The 26,354-nt window shown below is 32.3% G+C and overlaps 1 long non-coding RNA gene across 1 annotated transcript; it reads left to right on the top strand.

The window, feature by feature from the left end:
• The first annotated feature begins 1,258 nt into the window (after window positions 1–1,258).
• Window positions 1,259–19,543, top strand: LOC140843500 (uncharacterized). Its single transcript, XR_012121328.1, has 3 exons — window positions 1,259–1,410; window positions 3,240–3,431; window positions 17,659–19,543. It is a non-coding gene; the product is annotated as an uncharacterized lncRNA (long non-coding RNA).
• Window positions 19,544–26,354: the final 6,811 nt, after the last annotated feature.

The raw sequence follows: 26,354 nt of genomic DNA, 5'->3' as shown, positions 1-26,354 counted from the left end.
AGTTTTATAAAATATAGGGCTATTTATGGTTTATTGAAAATTATTTCAGGGTCTGACTTTGTATTTTAAAAAGTTCACATACTGGGAGGTTTAGGGACTCAAGAAACCATAAAACTACACATATACACATACACACACATAAATGCAGACTTCTTGGGTAGGTTTTTATAGTGTAAACTTTGAATCCCTATGCTTTTGGAAAGGTGTCTGTAAGGGTTTCATCGTACAAAACATCAAATTGTAACTTGGACACGGGTCTTGTTTCTTGTTCTGCTAGTTAATCAAATCTATCACCTGGGACAGATCATTAACCTATGAATATCCCTTTCTACAGCAGGGATAATAACTATGCCTACATTGCATGCATATTGTGATAATAATAAAGAGCTTGGGAGTGCCCTTCAATATAAAAATACAGGAGAATATTTTAATAGTTATGAAAAGCAGAAGTTCCCCAAATAGACTTTTGCCTTCTCCTGGATTGTATGGATGCTCTGGAAAAGTTCGTTAAGTGCAAACTTTGGCATGTAAGTTTTATGTAAGCCTCAGGGTAGCCACAAAGCAGTAACCTATAGATACAGGGTCTAAACGGAGTTGTTCTGGGTTCCTGTCTCAACTTAAAGGGAAACTTCCACAATGCGTGGAGCCCTTGACACCCTACAAATGAAGGAAGAGGCTGCCGTCAAATTCCTTGCAGCAGGAACCCACTTAAGTGGCACCAACTTTGACTTCAAATGGAACAATTCGTCTACAAAAAGTGATAGCATCTGTATCATAAATTTGAAAGGAACCTGAGAAATGCTCCTGCTGTCACCTCGTGCCATTGTTGCCCTTGAAAACCCAGCTGCTGTCAGCGCGTATTTTCCGGGAGTCCCGGCCAGTGAGGTGTGCTCGTTTGCTGCTGACGCCAGAGCCACTCCTGTCGCTGGCCGCTTCGCTCCTAGAACCTTCGTCGGACCAGAGCCAGTCAGCCTTCCACAGCCGTGACTTTTGGTGGTTACTTATTGCAGGGCTGAACACCACCAGCCTCTCACACACGCGTCTCGGGTAGCCCGCCTCCCAGTCCCCGTGTCTCACACGCTTTCCTCTGAGCGACGTGAACATTGTCAACCCAAGGGCCAGGGGAGCTCACTCGGCGCGCCTGCGGTGGTGAAGGCAGGCGCGGAAGTCGCGCGCACGCGCGGCCCTGTCTCCCGTGAGCGCCCGCGCGCGGCAGGTCGCGGTCTGGGCCTCCTGCCAGATCCTGACAGGACTCGAGAGCGAGAGGCAGCCACGGCCCAGAAGGCCGGGACCAAGGAGCGCTGCGGGGTGAGCCGGCTGCCCTGGCTCCCGAGGTCACTGCTCTTCTCCCCGAGCTCGCAGACAGGTCCGAAGGCCGAGGGGACGCCCGTCCTGCTGTGGCCGCCGACGGTGAGAACAACCTCTGAGGGGCCTTAAGCTCTTTTTCCGCAGGCTTCAAACAAGAAGTGGAAATAAGGTCTCCAGAAAATACGTTCTAAAAACAAACTAATTGCCTCTTCGTTTCCAGAGCGCTCTGGGACTCGCCATTGCAGGCTCTGTTGGTTTTCATGGCGTGGCGTTTCGGTGGCTCGTTCCTCGAGTGGGAAACTTAGAAGTTGGGGTGCTGGATGGGCGGTGCAAGCCCGTCGCCCCTCTGGGAGAAGCTGGGGTTTGGGGCCCCCCTCCCTCTTCTACGGCACTGTGCTGGACGGCGGTGTGTTTATGGGGAGAGCCTGTCTCAGGCTTGCCCACTGCTCTCATGGGTGTTTTCCCACTGGTCTGATGTGTAGCCGTCACGCACCCCATTTCTGGTTTTAACTCGGGGAACTGCTTCACCGGAAGCTGCACATTCAGTCAGTTCTTGGAAGAGGGGAAGTTGGTGCTCTCTGTGTCACCATCTTTGTCCTTCCCTTTTCTCTTATTCTAAGTAAGTAAATCACCAATCCTGTGTTTAATCTCCAATATTTTAGATGTTGGCTTATTTTTTAAATGTTGTGCTGGCTACTCAAAGACACTGACAAGCTGACCTCATCCTTAGATCCACTTAGATCTCTTACAATAAACTGTTTGGAAGAGTAATATTAACTCTGAAGATCGCATGAATAATAAAAGTTTTATTAAGTGTGTGGTTTGAACTTTTCCCAGGACTGTAATTACTTTTTGGTATTTCTCTCCTTGATAAAGGAGTACCTAACGGTTCATAATTTATCTGTTTAGCAACATCTTATCTATAAATTGAATTATTTTAGACCACGGCGCTTGTACCTAATTTCCAAGGATAAAGTCAAAGCTCTAAACTAAGTAAGCATTTGATACATAAAGATAATTAAGTCTTAAGTTATAAAGTAGGAACATGTTACATATAAACTAATTAGTCAAGTAGCAAGTCACCTGTAAAGGGGATGTTGTCTGTCTTCAGATGCCTCAGTGTTCCCAAAAAGTTTAAAGTTACCCATTTTATTTCATATTTCTTCCAATTAAAAAATATGTAATAATAAGGAAATATGTTAGAAATTGCAGTTTGAAGCTTACACATCAGGGCCTGGGGGAAAAGGAGAAAGGAAGGTGCTGGTAATTTTAAATATTCTCAAAATAGCCTTAAAAGAAAATCTGAGCAGGCATAAAATTATTTATTCTGAAAAGGGGAATGCAGAACTAGAACTCAAATTCCTTGAAAAATGAAGTGGACTTCCAAGATTTACCAAGAATGCCAAAATTTAAAAAAAAAGTGAAGAACTGTACAGTCTACTGAAAATCAAACCAAACTGTGCACATATGAATTTTAGAGCTAAGAAAACCTGTGTTCAAATATCTACTTTGACATAAAATAGGTAGTTTTATTTTTTGTTTTTCATTACTGAATTGAGTAAAGTACTGAACAAAATAAGAAATTACTGTTTTACTTTGCATTAAATTTTCTTGTTCTTTTACATTACTGAAGAAGTCATCCTTTAGAATTGTTATTTGTAAAACTTAATTGTTGAAAAAATCTTGACTGAAATAAATATACTACTTGACCTAATCTTATTTGTAGAGCCTCTTCAAGGTAAGCTAATTCTAGGATTTTCTGTCATAAAATTGTTTATGAAAGTATTACAAGTATTTTATTTAGCTACAAGTTTTGAAACTTAACACTATCCATTTAATATGTAAATAGATTGATTGTTTCATAGTATATGTCATTTATCTTCAAAGCAATTACATTGAGGCAAGGCTAAATATCATCTTCATTTTTACAGAGAAGAAAACAAAGGCTCTGAGAGTTTAAGCTTATTCTGATTTTCATAAAGTTAAAACATCACCAAAGAAAAACTTGAAGCTTTGGGCTATACTCCAAAAGAGAACACACAACTCCTCACAGACCATTACTTATTCACACAGTGGACTTGTTAAGAAAAAGAATGCTGTGCCATCAAATCACCTTCATTTATGTAAGTATACAACTTTTTTTAATTCCAGATATAAAGAAATTTGAGTTAAAAGTATTTTTTTTCTAATAGAGCATTTCAAAAACCTTCATTATTCAGTGCCTTAGTTTAAATTTGCTGTGGACTCCTGTCTTTTGCTAACTGAAACATGTCCTATTAGCATTCAAATTGCATCAGCCATACCTACTAAATCTGTCTGTTATTTTGTACTTACTATTTCCATATAGACTTCATTGAAAATTAGGATCTAACTTTCATTAATTTCAAAGGATTTCCAGAATATGACAGTTAGTACTTTAGAAATAAAAGTTGCATATTTGTTTTATGTTGTAACCATATCAGATATATACATGCCTCTTGTCTTTCATGCAAGAAATTAATTTCCTAAAATGTTCATTTTAAGTATATGATAAGCACTGAATCCCAAAAAAAAAAGTTTGCTTCAGTGAAGAATAACTAAGTGATGGGCATTGCTTTACATCTTTAATAGAGTGCAGATTACCTATTAGTTAGCAAAGCCTTCATTTTATAGATTGAATAGAAAATGATTGAACATAATTATGACTGGTTAAAGATAGGTCACTTGGAAAAATCAAATCCAAGTATTTTTTCCTGATTGCTTATAGTGCTTTTATTTAATTTTGAGTAGAAAATATTTTCATTTATTTTAAACATCAGTATTTTGTTCTTCCCCCTTAAAACTAGAATTGATTGGTATAGATAATTCAACATTAAGTCTTTCTATATTTAAATAATTCTGAGATTTCTATTTGTTAGGTAAACATTTTCAATATTCATTAAAACTAAAACTTTATTATTCTACTTTGCTATCAACTCAACCTTATGATCTAATGGCTGATCTAATAATAATAACTCTTGAAACAAGATAAAAGTGTAGTGAGGTATTTGAAATGTTAAAAGAAAAATACAAAAAAGACCAACCTAAAATTCTGTACCCAGCAAAGTTGCCCTTCAAAACTGAAGAAGAAATACTAAAGCAAGTAAAAATGCAAGAAAATTTTTGCCAGTAGATATGTCTTGAGGGAATTGTTTAAAGGTCTTTATATAAAAGGAAAAGCATATCAGAAACATGGATATATGTAAAGAAGAAAGAAAGCAACTGAGAAGAAATAATTACAGGTAAAATAAAATATTTTCTTTCTAATTCATCTAACAGGTAAGATTTTGTTCTAAATAAAAGCAACAATGTATCAGGTGACTAGAATGTGGATAAATGAAGTAAATGACAGCAATGTTATAAAGGACAGATGGGAAAAATTGAGAATATTTGGTTAAAAGGTTCATGTTCTACACATTAAACTGAAATAGTGCTATTTTAAAGGCAATTTACATTAGCTATAAATTCTATTACAGACTTGAGGGCAACCACTAATAAAAGAAAAAAGAAAACAAGTATAATTAATATGCTAAGATAGGATAGAGGACGGAATTATAAAAAGCTGTACTTCCAACTGTTCTGAATTTATTGTTGTCGGTTTGCTTTGTTTTGTATTTCTGGATTCCTTTTGGGTTTTTTACCAAAAAAGGACAATTTTATTCCTTTTAAAAAAAACCTGCATGCATTTTCTTTTTCTTATTTTACTTGACTGGCTAAACCCTTCAGTGCTATACTGAATATAGGTGCTAAGAAGAGACATTCTTATTCCCCATTGTGGGGGAACAAACTCGCTCATCAATGACTGTGATGTTAGGTGTAGCCATTTCATAGTTTCATAGCTGTCTATTAATAGTTTGAGGAAGTTTGATTATGTTGGCAGATTCCTGAAAGCTTTTCACAGGAATCATCTGCATTTTGTTGAATTCTTTCCTGCATTTATTGAGATAATTATGTGTAAGTTTTTGGCTCTTTGCTTGATGATGTTTATTTTGTCCTTTATTCTACTAAACTAGTGCATTATTTTTATTCATTTCTGGATATTAACTTTTTGTTTTCCTTGGATAAACCCACTTACCTGTCCATGGTGTATATGTGTATATGTATATATATGTTTCTATATGTTGCTGGATACAGTTCATTCACATTTTTAAGGATATTTTTTGTACATGGTCATGATGGGTATTGGTTTATGGTTTCTATTTATTTTTATGTCTTTGTCTTACATACATGTCATGGTAATCCTGGCCCTATAAAATGACTTGGGAAGTTGTTGTAGAATTGGGATATCTTTTCTACATTAAGTGTTTGATAGAATTAATGCAGCTCCTTTGGTGGAAAGATTTTTAATTATTTGATCTATTTACAAATTCTGCTTGTTCCTGGTTCAATTTTTGGTAAGTTTTGTCTTTCTAGGAATTTGTTGATTTTTATCTAATTTGTCTTGCTTGTTATAAAGCTGTTCATTATATTTCTTTATAATTATTTTAATATCTGCAGGGTCCACAGATGTGTTCTCTAATTTCTATGAACTGAATTTTAATAGTCATATAGATTGAATATATGTCTTCCTCACCCTTCAGAGAAATTCAGAATCAATGCATTATGCAAAAATAAGCTACTTTTACTATCATACATGAAAGCTTTTATCTTGAAATAATTTAAGGAAGACTTCTTTAATTTTAAAATTTTTAATCTTTTCTATATTTCTAAAGGAATATAATGTATTTACTCATTCAGTTACACTCAAACTTTTCATTCTACTGAAAATGAAAGAAGTAAATGATAAAAAAAAAAATAGAAAAAACCCGCTGATTTTGAAGTTTCTCACTACAGAAAGGATTCTCACAATTTTTAATGGCCATTCTAATTTTGATGACAATTCACACTCTATCTCCAACATCATCCTCCTATACCATGTGATATATGTAATGTATATCATATGAGATATTCCAATAGGTGACAAGGAATAGTGTTTCCCAAACTGCTGATTTTTAGGAACTTTGGGGTCCACACATTCTAATTCAACTCCTCCTCAGGAGTGTCAGGTAATTCTGATGTAGTTAGTCTTGAATACACAGAGAGCACTGTTCTAAATGGACGTATTACCCTGAAGTCTATGCAAATCAACTATTTCTTTTTATTATTGTCCCAGAGTAAAAACTATCTATTAACCCATATTTTGCATGGTCAAACAAATGTTTGATATGTACTGTTTGACATAACATCACAATCTGGTTGGATTTAATTTTTGTCTTTATATATTTCATATAATGCACTGTTTTATAATTCTTGAAAATAGCATTGAAATATTATAGAAAAACAGACAAATTTCCAATGTAATCTGACTTTTAAAAGACTATAGTAGTATAGCATAATTTTCAAGGTAAAGAGGCATACCTGCTTGATATATTTTTCTTCATGTGTAAGCTTTATTGACTGTCATACACTTCCTGTACACCTCCAAGCTCTGTTTCACTTCATCTTTGGACTGTGTTATTATGCAAAAATGTTTCAATCTTAAATTGTCATTTCTGTAAACTGATGTTTAAAAATGAAGTTCCTGTTTTGTGTATTTTCAGCTTGTTCTTGGACCAAGAAATAAAATACATTTCTCATCACATTTTTCATTAAAACTTAATTTTGGGGTAATCATTAAGACTTTATGTGATTTCTGTGTTACACAGTACAAAGGATTTTGCAGTCGAGATTAATTTAGGAGATTATCTGGGCATGCCCTACACAATAACAAGGGTCTTTAGGAGCAGAAGAGAGAGTGCAAAATGCACTACAAAAGAATGGTCAGAGAGATGCAGTGTTATTAGCTTTGAAGATAGGCACCAAGTGAGGAATCAACCAGGCTATAAAGGCTGGAAAAGGCAAGAAAATAGATTGCACTCTAAATAAAGCCTCTGTAGATGAAAGCTGAGGAGATGAAGTACTGCAAACACCTTGGTTTTATCCCATTGAGACTGGCATTGGACTTACGGCCTATAAAAATTATAAGATAATAAATTTGTTTTGCATTAGCAAACTAAATATGTAGCAGTTTGTTCCAGCAACAGAAACTAATATAACATGAGTAAATATGATAAACCTAAATTACCAGGGATCCAAAGACAAACTTTGTGAAATACCAGAATAGACTGTAAATACTGACAGTAATCAAAACTATTAGAAATGACCATTTTAGCATGGCCAAATGAAATAGAAGTTGGATAATTATTAAAATAAAAAATATCAGAGTTAATCCACTCAGCTCTGTATAAGCATCATGCTTGTATTTACTGTTGTTATTGGAGTATAAGCAAAAGGAGGCCCTACTTAAAAGTAGGCCTTAATATAGCTATTACACCTGACTTTTAAGTGATTTTTATTAGTGAAACATTCTAGTCGGAATACTAAAAATTAATATGACTTCAAATATATGTCAACCAAGAAAGTCCACAATTGATTGTGGTGTTTATGTTTATTATAACATGTTTACATCATATTATAAAACTTGGGTGGATGTTTTTACTATCCAAAGAATCTTATTGATAGACACTATTTTTGGATGCATTATATGACTCATGTAGGAAACCATCAGATATTACCCTTAAACTTTGCAAAAGTTCTTTGATACAAATTATTCCTATTTTAAATACAATCTGAGATGCTTCAGTGATATTTCAAAATTCATCTTTTCTAATCCTGAGTTATAACAGAATTTAAATGAAATCTGCCCTAAATCAATACACTGTATACAAACCCATTTTTCCATGTTGAAAAATTTAATTTCCCCTCCTCCTCTTATACACTCCTTTTTGCTTCTGTTTTTATATTCTTAGGCGTGAGTAAAGATTGTTTTTTGCTTTACTGAATGTAAATATTTAACATTTTCTCTGTTATTAGTTAAATCAGATTTCAATTTTCTGAAAATACATGCTTCTACAAAAGAGTTGGGTTATGAAGAGGACAAGGGATAAGAAAATATAAACAGATTTAATAATAACTAAAACTAAAGGGTTTGGTGACATATAGTGGCACATAGCTTTGTACAGTGTGATACTCTTAATAGAAAAATATTCTGAACATCACGTGAGTTTTCTTATTGAATGCAGTACGTTCATCACTATTCCTTTAAACAGGCAATTTTACATATCTTCCAGCAGGTGGCAGCAGAATGTTACTATTTGAATTTCAATTTATACTTTGAAGTAGGTAAAACTAAAGGGTAAAGACACAAGAATACAGACCATTTTAGAATCATTTTTTAGGGTTGTAACAAAAATCTACATGAAAAATATTTATTAATAATGACAAAACTTCATTTATGATTATAAATTATATTTAAATATAGGAAAAGTAAAATTCAAAATGCTACCCTTCAAATTATAACTTTACTCAGAATCGTTTCAGTATTGAAGTTATATTTGCAAATATTATGTTTAATAAATCTAAAACATGCTTTAAAAATCTTCTTTAATTGGTGAGAAATTTATTTTGTATAGTCCTAAATTCTTTTTGAATACTTAGAATTTAAAAAATAAAATGCAGCACTAGAACTCTCAATAGAATACCTACTTTTGTGCAGTACAGAGCCAAAAAAGAAAAAATATCCCATTATCCAAACTAGCTTTTCTCCTCTATTCCATAACTTAGTAACATAACTGTGCAACTGATTTTATCAATCAAATAAACTCAATTTTTCAACCTGGCCATCTCCCTTTACCTTACTCCATACATCAACTCTTGTTCTGTCTTACCAGTTTTACCACTTAAATATTTATGGGATCTGTCCAGTCCTTTCAATTCACCTGTCACTTCCCTGGTCTGTGCCGCTATGTCACCTAGATAACCTCACCAGTCTCATAAAACACCTAGGATCCTCAGGATTTCCCAGTTAGTATGTATTACTGTGAAGGAAAAATCCAAAACACAAATTGTACCATACCGTTTCTTTTTAAAATCCATTTGAAGGTTTTTCATTGCTCCTAGGATATATTTAACAAAACAAGAGAATTCTGTTAGGTATTTAAGATTAAGTAATGAATAAAAAAGAAATTAGTCTCAGCTATAGAGTTCAAATTTTTCAAAGACAATAAATAGAAAATAAATATTCATGTTATGATTTATAGTGTTAGAGAAATTTGATATGTTCTGGGATAATAATGTAAAATTCATAATCACAAAAATTTTCTCTGATAAATGACATATTGAGGGAGATGGTAAAATCAAGGAGGGAGAGAAGAAAGAATGGGGAAGTAGAATATTTGGAGGCCATGGCACTGTTTGGGGGCTCTATATTCTCCCATACAGTCTGGGTGGCACACTGAAGAGTTTCTAGACTGTATTTGACTTATGTTATCTCTGAAGAGTTAATATATGGGAAAGTCCTGATTAGATTTGTATTTTAGAAACTCTAGTTTCATAGGAAGAATGATTTGTGGCTGAATGAGAGGAAAATAAAAAAGAAGGCTGAAGATGAGTGAACTGTCTAATTATTTGAGAAAATAGTTTTTAAGGTCTGGTGTAATCTTCTTAAGTCTTTTTTGGTCCAGAAAGATTTTCTTCCAGATTCAGTCTTGGTAGAATGTATGCTTCTAGAAATTTGTCCATTTATTCTTGGTTATCCAATTTGTTGGCATATAATTTTTCTTAGTAGTCTTGTGATACTTTCTTTGTATTTTTGTAGTTTCAATTGTAGTGTCTTCTTTCTCACTTATACTTATTTGAAAATAAATGAATTTTGTCTATCATCATGTTGAAAAAATGTGAAAATTACTGATGCTTGCTATTCTAGCCTTTTTTTAATATACAGTGAGGCCCATGATCTAGGTTTCACCAAACACACCTACCATAGACTTGTGTTAATAACTAATAATGTGAGGAATCAGACTACAGTGGGGCAGCAGCAGCTATGTCCAATTCCTGTAACTGCAGTTGTAATTGAGTGACAACATCAATGCCGTTTATGGAGTCGATACAATCTGTATTGTGTGTTCCAGTAGAAAGAAGGTAAATAATTTAATTTAAACCCAGGAGAACACCAGAGTGTAGCACACATTGACAACACCCACCTAATCCATACTTCTTGGACCATTTATTTGTGCCAGGTGATTTCTGCCAGATAATATACGCATCCCTGAAGGTCCTTCTACCTTGGATTTTGGAAAAGCTAGCCTCCTACACAGTGTTGGCATTAAGTTGTACATACCAAGGGATTATAGTACCTAGGAGTAGCCCTCAACCAATGATGCTCATCCGAGGAGTAGAGTAAAATGGAAATGTGCATTTGTACTCTTTCCCAGAGCTTTCTCACATGTTAAGCCTGATTCATACTTTATGATAGCTGGCTTACTACCACACTCATTATTAATAGTTATTCTCTCCCTTATCAGCCCTCTACTTCTTTAATAATTTCATTTTACAACTGAAGAATTTCACTTGAGTTCTGGACTCTGAGTCTGTTACTTGGCTAATGCATATTAAGATGTCAAGTGCTCTATCTTAAGGAAAAACACAGCCAGAATCAAAACAGAGTCAGATCCCTTAAGAATGAAGATATGGATCACATAAGAGAGCAACAACTCTTAACAGTGAGTTGCTGGCAGAAGTTATGGGATACATAATATGATTAGTGAAGTAGAGAAATAATAAAAAACAGCTATGATCTAATGACAGTTGGAAAGTGAATAGTATCTAACCATATTTTCTTTCTTGCTCTACCATATGCATATGCATACAATGTAAGTGATTTTCCTCTTCTGTACATTTCTTTTTCCCTATTATTAAATAAAGCATATATGTTATTGGTAACATCAAAAATAATTTTGAAAAAATAAGATTTTAAAGCACATGACTAAATGATTATGGTCATAAGTCTCTGCCATAATTCACAATTTTAGTTAAGCTTTTTGATGGGGAAGTCAAATATATTTGATTATACAAGACATAATTATAGTACGTTTGGAAAACAGTTAATTTTTTTTATATTTAGGAGTGAATATAAAGGAATAACTAATTATACTGGACAGCCAAAGGTGTTTATGTTGAATATTTTTTATTATTTCTTTTTGCTCATTATTAAGTAATGCCACATATATGTTTGGGGAATCTTTCCTTCTATGAAGAAATTCCTTCTGCAAAAAGCAGAACTTGAAAGTTTCAGATTTCTGCTTTCAGTGTCTCTCCTGCAGATGGGGTGTGTGATTGGAAACTCAACCCTGTCAGTCACATACAACTCCCAGACACTAAATTAGAACCAAATAATAGCAACAGCTATTCTGGATTTATGATAGGGTCATGCCATCAGTGGGATCTGTATCCAGTTCACAGAATTAGCAGTGGCAGCAGTTCATATGGGGGGATCCTGGGTCAAGAGCATGATGAGGTCAGTGAATGGTGGTAATGGCAGTGGTAGCAGGATTTTCAATAATCAGTCCTGTGCTTTGATGCAATCACTCTGGTTCCCAAGCATCCAAACTAGCCTCTCTAGCCTTCCTGGAGATCCTGTGAGCTATCCAATGACCCTTAAGCAATGCCATTACTCACATTTACCAAACAGAATTACATTTCTTTTAATAAATAATCTGCACTGAGGGGACCATTTTTCATTATCATAATCTTAATTTGCTACTTCACTCAAACATAGTTGTATTTTAAAAGAAAGTGATTGAAATATGTGGCTCAATATAAAGATAACAATATATCCTAATTTCTAATAGGAGCCTAACATTTGCTTATGTGACAGATGGAATTGAGAAATATTTCCACCAGAGTTTGATTCTTAGTTCCTTCAAACCATTTCATTCAGGCAGGAGTCACCCATGGACACATATAAATGTTTTGTGTGTACCTAAAACATTAACATACACACATGTTATATGTATCATGTATATATCTAATGATATATATATATATCATGATATATATATATATATACACTAATTTTTCCTAATGGTAAAGCCTATCCAACGTATTTACATTCATTGTCTTTCATATGAAAATGTAAACCAAGAATCCCATGTTTTTGTATTCTATTCTTTTCTCTATGAAGCAAACCTAAAATAACTAATATAATTAATAACCAGGTTTTCAAAAGTAATGCAGCAACTGGAATTTTCAACTGCTACCCTATGTGAAAAAGTACAGATCTAGCTTTTGCAGTCATTTTTCTTTCTGATTAGAATGAGTTGGCAAAGCTTTTAGAGTATCAATTCTTATCTATCTAACAACAGTAGAAATTCAGAAATAAGTAAGTAGGTTTTCATCAGGATAAATGGACAACTCTGTTTTTCCCTGGTTCCTTCTGTTCACATCACCAGTCATTTCAGAACTACCTATATGAATGAAAAAGAAGGTGTGTGTGTGTGAAATACATAAAACACATATAATATATAGATTTTTATTACGTAATTTTTGGAGCAGTTCAAATTACAGCCCTATTAGTGAGCAGGGCTTACCAAAAAAAAAAAGGGATGCTATAGCTGTGAGCATTTCCACCATTATTCACATCTCAGATAATGTTGTTGATGAAATTAGCCTTTATTGTGTCTTGAGAGAGCTTTCACTACTTTCTCTGATTTGAAAGTGTTGTGAAAATGGGTCCAGGATGACCCAGGTGAGAATAGATATTTTCATACAATCCAGATATCCTGGACCACTTTAGACTCAGGCAGATTTAAAAATCTAATGGCATTTTTGTATCTGTTTGTATTTATGCCATTTATAATATGAAAAATAAAAATTTATATTATGACATTTTTAAGTCAGTGCCCCATATATCTATCCCATTTACTGATGCTATGTGAAATTATTTTTGGTTGTGACTGGAATATTTATCTTTCCTCAGTAGAAAAGTATCTTTGAGTCTTTTGATTTCTGATTCCTATTTATATTTTGCAATGTTTGATGAGTATCTTTATCCAAAAAGAATAACTTAGAAAAGCAGTTTATGTTTATTAGAAATGTATTTTCAAAAATCATTTCCATGTCTTAAAAATTTGTCATTTGAAACTTAATTTTCAAACTATTAAACATGAAAGATTTCTATATTATCAAGTATACTAATTGATGGATATATAGAGAGTTGTATTTTTAAAAAGCATGAACAAAATAAATACAAACATACAATACACATAAAGTTTATTTTCAAAGCACATAACGGATTGCTATTGTGTTGTTTCATCACACCCCATAATGTTTTACAATTATGTTCCTCATTTGAGTCCATGGCTAAATGACTTGCCCTAAGTCACCCTGCAGGTGAGTGGAATAACGAAAAAATAAGAATGTAATTACTTTTTTCTTTAATTGCATACTTGTATCTCTTAGCCATTTGTCAGTGAGTCAAATGTAGTTCATTAATGGTGAGTTACATGTCAGATCCTCATGTTATTATTAAAAGTTTAGTGAACTCATTAAAGTTATAAATAATAAAACTATTTGTAAGGATGTGTATGTATGTATATGAACATATATTAATTTCTTGATGAAATTCCAAACACAATTAGAAATAAACAATGTTAAATCCTAAAATCAGAGAAGAAAAAATTTAATAACAACAACAAAAATTCTATTATTCTACTCACAGGTATTTATATCATAACTGTCAGTTTCTGAAGTCATTTTATAGAATATTGTTTCTTAAACCTGACAGGTGAAAGGTTTATATATATGAAGCAAAGTGCTTTTTGCTACACCCTAACTAAATGATTTGCACTTTTCAATAATCTGTTATATAATTAAGGTTCCTAATATTTTTGTTGAGTATGTACTTAAAACACCCAACAGGAAATGCTGTTGAAAATGTGGAGCAGCAGGATCTCTTATTCATTGCAGGTGAAGTGCAAAATAGTACAGCTACTTTGGAAGACAGTGGCATTTCCTTATAAAACTAAGCATGCTCTTACCATAAGATCCAGCAGTCATGTCCCCATATATTTACCAAAATGAGTTGAATACTTAGATACTCTAAAAAGCTGCACACAAATGTTTATAGCAGTTTTATTGCCAAAAATGGGAAACAACTAAGATGCCCTTCAATAAGTGAATGGATAAACAAACAGTGGTATATCCACACAATGGGATATTCTTCAGTGATTAAAAAAAATGAACTCTCAAGCCATAAAAAGACAAGGAAGAAATTTAATTTTATATTAGTTTAAGAAGCCACATCAAGGCTACATACTTAGTGGTTCTAACTATATGACATTCTGAAAAAGGCAAAATTATGGAGACAGTAAAGAGATCAGCTGTTACAGGCATTTGTGAGAGAGAAATTAAAGGTGGAGCAAAGGGGAATTTTAGGAAAATGAAACATTTTGTATGATACTGTAATGGTTGACATATATAATTAGAACCATAAGGTAAATCATGGACTTTATTTAATACTAACATATCATTTTTGGCCATTAAAAAAATGAAAGCTTGTCATTTGGGACAACATGTATGGACCTTGAGGCATTATGCTAAGTGAAATAAGTCAGAGAAAGACAAATACTGTATAATCTAACTTCTGCATGGAATCTAAATCATAAATATGGAGAACATATTTGTAGTTGCCAGTGGCAGGAGGCAGAGGGTGGGAGAAAAGGGTAAAGGGAAGTCAAAAGGTACAAATTTACAGTTATGACATAAATAAATTATGCAAATATTATGTACAACATTGTGACTATAGGTAAAAGTAACCATATTTGATAGTTGTCAAGAAAGTAGATCTTAAAAGTTCTCATCACAAGAATAAAAACATGTTTGTACGTATGTAAGGTGACAGATACTAATTAGACCTACTGTGTAATCATTTCACAGTGTAACAAACATTGAATCATTTTGTTGTACACTTGCAACTACTATAATGTTATATGTCAGTTATACCTCAATAAAAAAATAATTAAAAGTTTTAAAAATATGTGTAAAAATTGGTTCATTAATTGAAACTAATGTTTCACTATACTAAGGGAAGACATTAATATTAGGGGAAATACTTTATGATGAAGTGGGCATATATAGAAATTCACTGTACTTCTCATTCAACTTTTCTGTAAACCTACAAGTGCTCTAAAAAATCTATGAATTAGATCCATACAACAGACTATATTACAAGTGCCATATAATTGGGATTGTAGGCTGAATTCAGTGTTAGTTTCTGACTCTACGTCTAATCTCCATAAACGACTAAAGGTAAAGATATAATATAAATTTTAATTCAGCTTATAATATTATTGATGTATTTTAAGTTATCAGAAATCACTAACAAACTCTTGAGAGAAAAAGAATAAAGCATTTCTATGCTCCCAATCTTGCTACTCCTGAGACCACTTCTCCAGAAGCAACAATTCTCCCATCATTTAGCTCTTGGTATTTAACTATTTTATCTTCCTACTTTTAATTTTAACCAATTAAGCATTAAATGTTGCTTTAATACTATAGAAAATAAATTTTAAAAAGTCAATAAAATAATCTCTTACCTATGTCAATAAAATAATCTCTTACCTATTTTTTTTTTACAGAAAACAAAGAACTTTAAGGCAATTGTGTTATTTTATCAGTAAAGGATAGTATGTCTTGTTTTATATCACAGACTGTGCCAATTTACTGGAGTCAAAAATAAGTGAATAAGCATCCTTGCTAAAAGTTATATTTATATAGAATGTCTCCAAACACATATTCAAGATATCTTTCTGTATCTCTTTCCTAAGAAATATAATCAAAATTAAAACACTAGTGGTGTATATTGCAATGAAAGACCACATAGTTGGCTTTTCTAAGAAAGTGTATCTTGATCTACATTCCAAGGTGTGGTGCTAGGCTAATGGAAAGGGTTGTTTAAATATGGGAAACACAGTTTTCTCCTACATCTTGCCTATGAGAATATAACAAAATGCATACTAATAATCTCTGAGTGTCTAAATTACCATACAGATTAAGGAATTTTGGTGGTTGGTTTTTGGCACCCTCTCTAGTGATGAAAGTGGCAGGCAATAGATACAAGAGTCATGATTTCTCTTGACTGTGACAGTATTTTTATAGTGTCCTCTATTAAACCTTATGTTTGCCCAAGGTTAATAAAAATAGAATCAGCTATATTCATAAAAGCCAAACTAATAAGAGCCAATATGCTAGCTTGAGAATGGGGACTGTCTAGATACATGGTTTTATCCACATCAATTTTTAGTACAGGGAGATTGCTTATTTCTACTTCATTGTTTCTGAAAGAGTAAAACCCCCAACATCACCAGAGGGGACACACTCTGGCAGTACCAAGAAATCCCTCTATGTGACATCAGTTTTTCATGAAAGTTGTTTGTCGCTAAGTCATTTCTTATTCTGCATCATTGCTTCACTCCTTTGTTGATTACTTCCTGACGTCTTTACCTGACTTTTTCATGATTCTACGTAGAGCAAATAGAAGTACATGATCCTCTCTTTAAGTTCTTAAATTACTGCAATTACTAAGCTTTAGTGTTTAACAAAAACAACACAAGGAATAATTATTTTGCTCTTTCCTCTCTATCAAGACCTATCACCATGCTGCAGAAAGAAACCATCCTAACTTGCACTGTGGGTGTACCTGTAACCACATCCTCCCTCATGCAGCCCAGGTCCCATGCAACTACGGAGATCCACCTTTACCAGTGCCCCTGTGTAGCTTAAATCAAATGCATTTTAATGGTTTTAGATATGTCAAGAGCATTGAGTAGGAACTTGCCTTACATGTTTAAATTGTTCACAAAAATGTACCTTACCAAAGAGAATTCCATAGTACAAACTGTAATTTTCACCCTAAAAATAACAGTTTTATATCTTCACTAATTTTGGTATCTAGACTTTTTGGAAATCTACTTAACACTCATAAATATTTTTCAAAGAAATGAGTGCAGTTTTAGAAAACTGTCTAGAAACTTAATGTTGAGAATATAATTTCCCCTTATTTACAAGGATCAAAACAAAAATATAACTTGTTTCTGTGACCACTGGTCTTTTCTGAGCAGTCTTCCTAATTTGAACTTCTTTTGGGGTTTTTTCCCCGTAATTCTCTGGGCTGTAGTTTGGAAAACAGTTTTTCTTTTCTTTTTGGCCTATTGTATGTTTTACAACAACAAAAATTGTCTTCTTTTTGATATTTTACCTCATAGGATAAAATTTTTTATTTTAATCTTGCTGTTTTCCCCCCTATGCTGTCCTTTCATCCCCTTGACTAAATTATTTTATAATTGGAATTCTGTATCTCTTTATCACCTTCACCTTTTTTACCCATCCTCCCATCCTCTTCCCTATGGCAGACACAAGTCTGTTCTCTGTGTTTATGAGTCTATTTCTATTTTGTTTGTATATTTGTTTTGTTTTTAGATTCCAGATATAAGTGATGTCATATGATATTTATCTTTGACTTATTTCACTAAGCCTAAGTGCTGATCACTGGACACATGGATTCTGAAGTGACCTGTTGGAAGCCATAACTTGTGGTTACATTGGATTCTTGCTTTGCCCCTACTCAAGTGCTATTGTGTGGGCTTCCAAGCATACGGTTTAAGCATTCTGTAAGATACCATGTGGCAGTGCTGGCTGAAGCTTTGAATGCAACAAAAAGCACACCAATGTCTGGAATATGTATCTATCACTCTGAGGAAAAAACTCCAGCCCTTAGGAACCACACTTCTGAATCCACCAAGAATAGATGCCAAATGGGAATAAATGTGATTAAATGTACAACAATATTTTTAGGGAAAATTCCCATAAGGAAAAAAGTAAAATCTAAGAGTTGGAAGAATCAAGAACCATTGAATTGCACTGTAAATCTGACCCCAGTGAAGGAGAAAGAAAGATTGGTGGAGGCCATCTAGATGGCAGCACAATCTAAGGAAAGTCAACACTGGAGGAGTTGGAGTCAAAGACGGCTGTTAGAAGAGTCCTTTATCTCCCAGGAATGGCCTGGCTTTGTATCCACACTGTATTTAACCACTGGTTGAAAGGCGATTGTAGAAAACATGGACTTGAAGCAAACATGGAAATGGATTTCAGAGCAGAGCAAGTAGGGATTTTGGTCAATTATGTTGGCACAGTTGGACAGACGGCCAGTGTATTATCAACAATGCATTCTTAATCACACAGTTTTTACACATTAATTTGATATTTTATGAAAGAGAATCAGTTAATAGTGTTTGAATAAAATTGATTTAACTGAAATTATTACAAAAGTAATATTTGAAATTATCTCTTTAGTACTGCCTTTAAAGTCCATTTATGAAATGCAAAATAAGTCCATAATTTTATTTTATAGTGACTTAATCTTTTCAGGTTAAAAATATCCAGCTTCTATACAGTTTTTTATGTTTTGTTTTGTTTTGACAGGGTCTCTTTGAAATATTGTTATTATTTCAAAAAAACGTATTCACTTACAAAAATGTAAACCATGACTATACCTTTCTGAAAATTTTTCTAGTTCTGAGAACTGCTCTTCAGAAAAAATGTTGCTTCACATGTAATGGAGTTGTAAATGAATTAAAATTAAAGAATTTACCCAGAAAGGATGATACATTTTCATCATTGGTGACTTTCAAATTAATTGTGTAAAATATGTGTTTATACAGAAATAAAAACTCTACATATAAATGAACTGTATGTTATAATGACAAGAAATCAGCACATGGAATCAGGTGATGCTCACACACCTCTCTGTATTAACATCATTGATATTTTAATATTTATTATTTTAAAACAAGCCAAGGCATATTTTATGAAATACAACATTAAATTTATTATAACAACTTTCACAAACCAGTGGCTCCTATTTTACACAAAAGACTACCACATGGCATTATTAGAATTTATTAGGGAAATTCTTAGAATAAAAATCTTTTGTATTAACATTTGTATATTCCTTGATCACTCTCATCTCCATAACATGTGAATGGTGTTAGGACACCACACATACTACATATATCACTTTGCTTTTATATATTGATGTCGACTTACTTTATTTTCTTATTTAAATAATGACTTACTTAATAAATTCCTGCTTGTGATCGCATGTACACTTGACTAGACAGAGATCATGTTACTGATTATATAATTAATCTAAAACAAATTTTCAAAGTGTGAGGTATATAATATGTGTGAAATAACATTATATTTAATCCTTGGGAAACTTCTAGGAGAAACTTAAATGTAATTATCGTGTAAGAACTAATCTCTAATATTTAACAAAGTTCAGCATTGTATTCAGTATATTGAATATTTCCCTCAAGTTTCACTAGATGGTGCTATGTATTAAATATAATGAATTTTATGTTTGGTAACAGTTCATTTTAATAAACTTTTATTATCATTTTATTATATTTATGACTATCATACAGGAAACTGGCATTTGATGACTCTGTTTTTTACAGCATTTATGGGCTTCATTTATGGAGAAACATAATTCGCACAAATGATGAGAAGGCAAAATGAAAAAGTGCAAAAGTCTTCCCCCTAGCACGACTGTTCAGGCTATTTAATGTGTTTGAGAGCTTATCCAATTTGTCATGGTTCACATTCACCTTCTGTGTTATATCTCTTCTTTAATGGCTAATTGAGTTATAATTTATAAATTCCATATAAATCTTCTTTTCTAGAATGTACAATGATAATTGATATACACTAATTGACCATTCAGAATGGCTCTAATGAGGCATAAAAAATGCAGGCACTTGCTTTGAAATTACATATCACAGGTGTTATCAGGCAGAGCTTATTGAGATCTCTGTCAAAGAAGGTCAAATGAAACTCTGAAAATGATTAAAGCGTAATCATTACCGTCTAAAAATACTTAAGTGTATTTTAGGCCTATGCCAGTAAACAATTTTTTTTCTCATACAGCCAAATTAGAGAAGTTTTAGGATTCTGACTAATAGGTAATTACATAGCAAAGAGTTTAATTATTTTACTCCATATTTAAACACCTTTAGTAACTGAGATGCAATAATCTCTTAAAAAAAATGAGGCAGATGTTGACCTATAATCTCTATAGAAGAAAAGCAAGCCTCTTGACTCAAAGAGGATCTTGGATTTTTTTAATTTCCCTTAGGATTTATATGTAGAAGCTATTTTTTAAATAATATATAAAGCAAAATGGTTTTGTCCTTCACTGCACTATTTGCTCAGATTCTCTGACCATAAACCTTTCTCACTTTCTCAAGAAGTCTCTGTTTTTCCTGGGCTTGCCAATTATGTTAAATTAACCTGCTACCACCTTTCTGTGTCCACACTGGGTCCATGGCACACTAGGCCCAATTTTCAACAGTTTCGACATCATATTGGTGTTGTATATGCTTTCTCCTTTGTACCAGTTGTTCTCTCTGCCCAGGAAACATTTCCTTCAGATAATACAATAGCTTTACTATTCATTTATTATTTATTTTCTTTAATGTCATAGTAGGATTTAAGCTCCAAAGGAGGAGGAACCTTTTATGTCTTGTCCAAAGATATGTTTCCTCAACTGAAGATGTAAAAAAGAACTGAATGGTAATTGGTGGTGGAATGAATCAGTACATTAGTTGAAACTGAAGGAGCTTGGCACATAATGTATGTTTTAATTATAGTAAGTGAGTTCAAATGAGGAAATATTGTTGAGAAGTGTGTTTGTGTCTGTTACATAGAGTGTGGTTTTTTCCAAGCAGGTTTTTGAGAATAACTTTTTTTCTTTATGTTGGAACCCAGATTTTAAGAGAGAGGAAAAAAAATAGGAAAAATAAAACTTTTTACTTCATATTTTTAAATATGAAATAAAATCACAATCTTTTATGGGATTTTTTTGAGTGTGTGTTTTATTATTATAAGGCTAACTTTTTTTAAACATGTTTAAACCATGATGTCTATGGAAAGGGGCCATTTTTTAAATGTATACTGTTATTTTCTCATCAGAACTTCTATTGATGATAGGGGAAAATAAGACTTTTAAAAAGTATAAACACACAAAGGATTATGAGAATGCCAATATCTGAATAGATAATATCACGTTTCTTGGTCTATTGACTCGATGTGATATAGCTATAAATATAAATGCACTCCAAGTCAAGTTTAACCTGATTAGATCTGAATAAACTTTCAGAACTTAATCAAGTGAAGTATGGAGCAACTGTATGTGTCAGTCATCACCTTAGCAGGCTTTGAATATAAAGTGTGATTATACTCCTTTTACTTTTTCCTAAAATCTAACTGTTAATGCATGAGCTCTTGCCAGTCCACTTAGTAGTTAATTCCACTTGAAATGTCTGTTACATATTCTTCTCAAATGACATTGGTAAAGTTGGCCTCTGATTGGACTAGTAATTATATCTTGATAACTTTGCCAAATGATACATTCTAACATTGGAGATGTTCTCATTCCTCTCTGCTTGCCAGGAAGAACAAGTTTTGAAATCACCCTTTGAAATTGTTAAGTATTTACAGTTTCTGCTTTGAGTATTCACTTCTGAAATTACTGCTAGCACCGTTAAGTGTTCAGAAAAACTTGATGATGCTAATGTCGCTAACATACAAAATGACTTGGAATTGCCCATTACTTAACAGTCTACCTTTACTTCACCATGAGAATTTATAACATCTCCATTACTCTCATCAGTATCAAAATAATCATTTGAATCTCTTTACTTATTAAAACCTGATTCCCAAAGAATGTCTCCTTATCATGAATAGTTCCAGATTAGTCTTTTATTTGAATATTAGAAAATGGTAATATACATTTCACCATGTGAAACTCAATAACAGTAATATACATATATATGTACAACAATAAATAAAATTAGATACATGTATGTACATATATATGTGTATGTATGTGTATATATACATACACATATATATGTACAACAATAAATAAAATTAGATACATGTATGTACATATATGTGTGTATATATATACATACACATATATATGTACAATTCCCAAATATTTAGAAACTAAAAACATTAAAACACTTCTAAATAACTCATGGGTCAAAGAGGAAATCTCAAGGGAAACAAGAAAATATTTTTAATTAAATGAAAATGCAACATGCTGAAATTTGTAGAACAATTAAAACAATGCTTAAAAAGAAACTTACCACTTTAAATGTGTGTATTACAAAACAGGTCTCAATCTAAGTTGTATCTTAACAAAATAGATAAATTAAGCTCATTAATAATGGATAATTCAGAATAGAAACCTCTAGCAAAACTGACCACAAAAGAACACCTAAACACAAATTACTCATATCAGTATAATGTAAGGGAGAATGTCCCTGTATACCACATAGACATTGGAAAGATAGTAAGTAAATACTATAAAAAACTATATGACTATAAGTTTGATAACATAGGTGAAATAAAGCCCTTGAAAGTCACAAATAATGAAATATACAACATGATATTCCAAAAAATATTAATATAAATTAAATTCTTTGTCAAAATCTTCCAGTAAGGAAAATGGCATGCTCAGGGATTCTCACTGTCAAATTCTCCATATACCAAAGGAATACATAGTATCATTTTTTTAAAGTTTTGGAAAACAAGAAAGGAACATTTTTCAATTCATTTTATGCAGTCATCATTTCTTGGTACCTAAACAAAATTAAAAAATTACAAGAAAACCACAAAACAATGTCTTCCTTGAATATAGTCACACAAATTCTTAACAATAAAGTAGCATACAAATGATATGTATATACACTTGACATCATGGATAAATAGGTCTTATATAAAATATAAAAGTAGACTAAATATATAAAATTCAATGTAATTCACCATATTATATAATGCAGAATTGTCTTAATCACCTCAATTGATTTAAAAAAGCCTTCCACCAGCATCTCTTAACAAATTAAGAATAAGAGGTAACTCCTTTAACCTAGTAATGTAAATCTACAAAAAATCTACAGATATTATCATACTAACTACTGGAAGACTGAACAGTTTCTCTGAAAGATCAGAAGGAAGGCAAGGATGTCTACTCTCACCAGTCCCATTGACCATTATACTGGAGCTAATATCCATTGCAATAAGGAAAGAAAAATATACTTGCAGATTGGAAGGAAAAACATTTCTCTAACCGAAGATAACTGAATTTTCTATGCAAAAAATCCAATGGGAACTACACAAAAATTCCTATAAATAATGTGAGTTCAGCAAGATTTCAGGATACAAAGTAAATGTATTGATATCAAGTGCATTTCTAATCATGTAAGAGCAATAAAAATTATAAAATTTATATGAAGACAAAGGAACTAGAATAGCAAAAATGGTTTTCAAAAAAAACAAAATTGGAAGAGTTATTGTACCTGATTTTAAGATTTTCTATAAAGTTACAATAATTAAAGCTGTGCAATGTTAGTGAAAACAAAGTTATCCATAGAATATGGAAAAAAAGCACTGATATCAACAAACACGAAAATGGCTAATTGATGGGTGCCATCAATAGCTCAAAGAAGAAAAGACAGACATTTTAACAAATGATATTGTAAAACAGAATAACTACATGAAAAAAAATTTTGACTCATACTTGATACTTCATACTAAAATTGTATCAACATGGTTAACAGACCTATATGTAAACTAAAGAACAATAAAATTTTAGAAACAAAATCTAGGGCACTTTTTTTTGTGAAAATGTTATTTGGGGTTTAGTATTCCAGTATATCTGTATACTAAAATTTGTTTATCCTTTTACCCAAGGAAATATATTTAAGTTTGTTTTTTTTTTCCAGTTAGTGCTATTTCATATAATACTGTTTGGAACATCTCTATTCAACTTCTTGTGTGAACTTAGTTTCCTTTCTCTAGGATAAATGCCCAGGAGTACAATGGCCAGGTCATCTGATAAGTGGATTTTAATTTTATAAAAAGACATTTAAACTTTTTTCCAGAGTGTGTAGTTCACTTTACTTTTCCAACAGCAAACTAAGAGAGATCAAGTTAGATTGCACTCACTCCAGGATTTCACACTTTATTTTTATTTTTTTATTTTATTTTATTTTTCCTGTTTTAATAGGTATGTAATGGTATCTTATTGTGGTTTTAATTTATCTAATGGCTGATTAAATTGAATGCTTTTGAAGTGTTTATTTGCCATCTTTATACCTTCTTTAATCATCTGTTCAAATCTCTTGACCATTTAATATCATTTTTTATGTTGAGTTTATTGAACAATTTATATATTAGTGACACATGCCCTTTGACACATATGAGAGTTGCAAGTATTTTTCTCATATCTGTCTTACATTTCATCCTTATTATATACTTTCACAGAACAAAAGTTTTAACTTTGATAAATTTCAGTTTACCAACTTTTTTCTTTTGTGAATCGTGCTTTGTTGATGATGTCTAAGAATTCTTTGCTAACTCTGGATCATGGAGATTTTCTCATATGTTCTCATCTTAAACATGTTATCTTTTTAACATGGTAATTTTTCCTGTTACCTTTTTTTTTCAGGATTTTATAGTTTTCAGCATACATATCCTTTGCATCTAGAGGTATAACTAACATGTCAAATTTTTGGAGCCACTATTAATAGTTATTTCTGAAGGAAAATTAGTTCACAATTTTACATTGGTCTTATAAAGAAGAAGGATTGATGATTCTCATGCTGACTTTTATTCTATAATGTCATTAAGTTAACAATATAAAGGAATTTTCAGTTTCCTTCAGATTATTTACATATGTAACTATGTACTCCATGAATAGGTAAATTTTTCATTGGTTCCTTTCAAATTTGGCTTCCTTGGTCTGTTTTCTTTTTTCTTGGCCTGTTGCACTGGCTAGGAATTTCTAGTACTATGCTGAATAGGAGTGCAGATCCTTGCTCCATTACTGATTCTTGCCCTGAGGAGGAAAGCATTCACTTTCATCATTATGTACTAGGACAGGTGTAGGTTTTGTAGATGTTTATCCTAACATTAAGAAAGGTCTAATCTATTCCTAGTTAACTGAGAGTTTTTATCAAGAATAGCTGTGAATTTTTGCACTTATCCGACATTATGTATATAATGATGTGTTTTTTTTTATTTTTTATGGAGCTTATCTTGCATTATTGGAATTAAATTATTTTAACCAGAAAATAGAGGAGGCTTGACTCTTACTCTTAACAGCAAATGTACTGTTGAATGACATTTTCTATGATAAAGTGGGTAGTCAGATTATGTTTTATTGTGCAAACAGTGGCATTCCTCAGACCTCTGTTAAAATTGGTAGATTACATACTATAATTGATCCTTGAATAACATGGGTTTGAACTGTGCAGGTGAGCTTATGTATTTTCTTGAATAAATACTCTGAAGTACTATAAATGAATTTTCTCATGAATTTCTTAATAAAAGTTTCTGTAGCTAATTATATAATAAAATACTGTATATAATGCACATACATACAAAGTATGCATTAATTGATTATGTTATCAGTAAAGCTTCCAGTCAACAATAGGCCATTAATAGTCAAGTTTGAGGCTATTGATACTTAAGTTTAAAAGTTGTATGTGAATCTTTTGCTGCAGAGTGGTATGTGCTCCTAACCTCCCATGTTGTTTAATGGTCAAATATACTTGGATATTTAAGACAAAAGAGAGAAATCTCACTAAAAAATGTTGATAACTCAGTCCATATAATATCTGATTATTTGTTTTTAAACACTTGTAATTGTTCCCTTGTAATTATACATATTTATTCTCAAAAGTTAGTAGAGGACACCAATTAACTTAAGCCTAATAAAAATGGTTTTCCTGACCTTTGGCCAATAATTATTAAAACAATTCAAAAATGATTGTTTGCTTTCACATTCTGATACTGTTGACTTATTTTGAGACTCAGTTTAAATTTAGGAAACCATCTTATGAAATGTAACAGTAGATAAATTTATATGGGAATAACATAATTTGAAGATAAAATATTTATATTTTTTGCTAAGATTTTGCAGTTTTTTCCATGAAGATTGAGTAATCCAGAAATAGAAGAGATTCAATTATCAGTGCTGTTCATAGATTTCTTTTACCTTACTTAGGATACACATATTATGTGGTATGAAATGGCAGGTGGTTACA

This window comes from Manis javanica, chromosome 9 (assembly GCF_040802235.1).
Source record: "Manis javanica isolate MJ-LG chromosome 9, MJ_LKY, whole genome shotgun sequence".
Classification (NCBI taxonomy): domain Eukaryota; kingdom Metazoa; phylum Chordata; class Mammalia; order Pholidota; family Manidae; genus Manis; species Manis javanica.
The sequence above is the reverse complement of the archived record's forward strand: the minus strand, read 5'-3'. Positions and strand labels throughout refer to the sequence as shown.